This window comes from Phoenix dactylifera, unplaced genomic scaffold (genome assembly GCF_009389715.1).
Source record: "Phoenix dactylifera cultivar Barhee BC4 unplaced genomic scaffold, palm_55x_up_171113_PBpolish2nd_filt_p 000404F, whole genome shotgun sequence".
Lineage (NCBI taxonomy): Eukaryota > Viridiplantae > Streptophyta > Magnoliopsida > Arecales > Arecaceae > Phoenix > Phoenix dactylifera.
This window is the reverse complement of record NW_024067846.1, coordinates 221,897-224,999: the sequence shown is the minus strand read 5'-3', so window position 1 is coordinate 224,999 and position 3,103 is coordinate 221,897. Positions and strand designations below refer to the sequence as shown.

The window sequence follows — 3,103 nt, the reverse complement described above, 5'->3', positions numbered from 1 at the left end:
TCAATTAGACGTTGGCTCCTAGGGACATTCGAGCTCAATAGGACGAAGATCACCGAAAGTTGCACCAATTTCGCTCTGTGGCTTAGTTGATGTCTAGACAAGTTTTGTCCCTATAAGGAAGACAGTTCATCTGTTCGAGGCAAGTGGGTTTTAAGTGGGACCTTTGCGAATGCATCGTGACCCCTCCACTTACCTGGGAGCTTATCTGGTCAACTCGGTTCATTAGACCGGATTGGAGGCTTAGGTGCCCTCTTAAAACCAGTTAGGAGCTGTCTAGTGATTTTAGGACAAATACAAGGATTTATGTGTTTTTCTTTTATTGCATGCTTGATTGATCAAGTACTAGTATATGCAAGGGAGTCGTTCTAGAGTACGTGACCTATTACCTTTTGACCCTGAAATAGAACGGACCCTTAGAAATATTCGAGCTGAGATCAGAATAATTGAATCATCCTCACCTCTTGAGATGGCTGAAGAACAACCCAAACTCCTGAGGAAGTACTTTACTCCCACCATTTACACTTCCCCATCTTGCATTCGATTACCTTAAGTAGCAGCTGTACAATATGAAATAAAGTCTAGTGTGATCCAAATGCTCCCATCTTTTTATGGGCTCACCAATGAAGACCCATATAAACACCTAGATGAATTCCTTGAGATTTGCACCACTGTCAAGATTCAGAACTTCACTGATGATGCTTTGAAACTTAGATTATTCCCCTTCTCCCTTAAAGATAGAGCCAAACAATGGCTGAATTTTTTAGAAGCCAACTCGATTCGTTCTTGGGATCAAATGCAACAAGAATTCCTCAAAAAATACTTTCCCATAGGAAGAACGAACCAGTTTAGACATGCCATTACAAGCTTCTCCCAAACCGAGGGAGAATAATTTCATGAAACTTGGGAGAGATTTCGAGACCTAATCCGTAAATGCCCTCATCATCAAATACCTAAGTGGCAGCTAGTGCAATGTTTCTATGATGGATTGACTGAACGAAACTATAGATGATCGATGCTGCATGTGGGGAAACTTTTATACTTCAAAATGAGCATGAAGCATGGCAATTATTTGAAAATCTTAATGAAAACTCCCTTCACCATGCTTCCTGTTCTCGTCAAGCACCCCCGAGTTCTCAAAGAAAAGGGACCATTTGTGAAATAAGTCATTCTATGGACCTGTCTAGCAAGGTAGATGCATTGTCCCATAAGATTGACCAACTGATGATAGGTGGGCTTTTCATTAACTCTTCTCAAGCACAAGTGTGTACTATCTGTTCTAGCCCATCCCACCCTATTCATGAGTGCCCCTCAACGCCCCAATTCTCCGAACTCGTGCAAGAACACATCAATGCTGCTTAAACACAGCCCAGACCAGATAATGGCCCATTTTCCAATACATATAACCCGGGATGGTGGAATCATCCAAATTTCTCTTGGAGATAGCAAGCTTCAAATACTGCCCAACCCCACTTCCAAAATTTTCAGAACCCTCAGAATTTTCATCTCTACCGTCCCTCAACTCAATTTCAACACCCACTTCCTCCAACCCAAAGAAATACAACCTTTGAGGAGAAAGTGTTGACTGCCCTTCAAGGTTTGGAGGCAAACACACAACTATTGCACTCTCGCACGCAATCAATTGCTAAGCTAGAATCCCAAATGGGTCAACTAGCCAATGCATTAAACAAACGAGAGGAAGGTAAGCTTCCAAGTCAACCAATTGTGAGATGTATGCCCTAGAAGCCAATTTGGCTGACACATTGTTAATTCTAGGGACATAATTTTGTACTTGACTATTTATTATTGAATAAATGAAAGGCATCTTTTTCATTCATATTGTTATTGTGTCTATGAATCGTCCAAGGAATTAATAAGATGATGATGCATATTCTCAAGAGTTGAGAATTTGAGCCATGTATCATTAGTGATTAATTTCTAAACGCTCCTGATCTGTGGATCATCACGAGGACGGTGATCGATCCGATGAGATCAGTGCACACATTACTTTTCCTATGGATGGATGAGACTCGAATCCACAGTGTGGAGACACTGAAGTAATAGTGCAGGTGCTTGTTAGAGAACAAGGGTACTGAGCGTGACCAGGACAAGAAGTCACTTGAATGTCTATCCACTCGTCAGTGACTTGCTTGATGTTGCAGTAGTGTGACTGGTCCTTTGACCTACGATCCTTCGGCTACTCACAGTGAGGTTATTATAGTTTGACTGCACATATACATGGTCTCTAGCCATATCGTCCATGCAGTGTAGATTGGCTGCAGTAGGTTCACTGTAGGAGTAGGGTATGCACCTATAAGAAATCTATCGACCTTGATAGATAAGGAGAGATCCTATGTGATTTATGAGACTGAGTTCGTAAGACCTCGGCCGGGGCAGATTACACAGTGGAGAAAGAGTTCTCCGCTCTCGAACTTAAGTCGAATAAATCTTGATATATGATAGACGAAGGGGTTTGACGAGTTATCCATGACTTCCGTCCTGTAGGGATCCACGATAGAAAAACTGTATTATATGATAACTGCACCTAGAGGTTCATCATTCTATTCTGCTGGGTAGCCACTACATACTGCTAGGTGTCACTGGTGGATGGTGGGACTCACAGGAATTATCTCGATGATCGATTAACCCTAATGAGTAGAGTTGGAATCGTTCCGATCCATTGAAAGGAGTTTTCAATGATATTGTGATAGAGATCACAATATATCTCACTACCAGTCAGAATAGAACCTATGGGGTCACACACACTAGAAGTATTGACCGATCCGATGGTTGAATCATGATTAGGAATCACAAGTAATCAATTCAATTGATATTCAGTTGAAGAAGGAACAACGGAATTAATTAATTGGACTTAAACACAAATTCTACTTCGAGTAGGATTTCTAGAGTCCTAATTGGATTAGGACTGAAAATCCTAATTGGAGTAGGACTGAGATTCCTACTTGGAGTAGGATTCCTACAATCCTAATTAGATTAGGAGTTTTGAATTAAATTTGGATTCCTACTTGGAGTAGGATTTCTAGAGTCCTAATCGAATTAGGACTTCGAATTCAAATAAGAGTCCTAATTGGATTAGGACTAAAAT

At 41.0% G+C, this 3,103-nt stretch overlaps 1 non-coding gene across 1 annotated transcript; it reads right to left on the bottom strand.

The window, feature by feature from the left end:
• Window positions 1-842: 842 nt before the first annotated feature.
• On the bottom strand, window positions 843-948 carry LOC120105948. Its single transcript, XR_005508197.1, has one exon. It is a non-coding gene; the product is annotated as a small nucleolar RNA R71 (small nucleolar RNA).
• Between the last annotated feature and the right edge of the window lie 2,155 nt (window positions 949-3,103).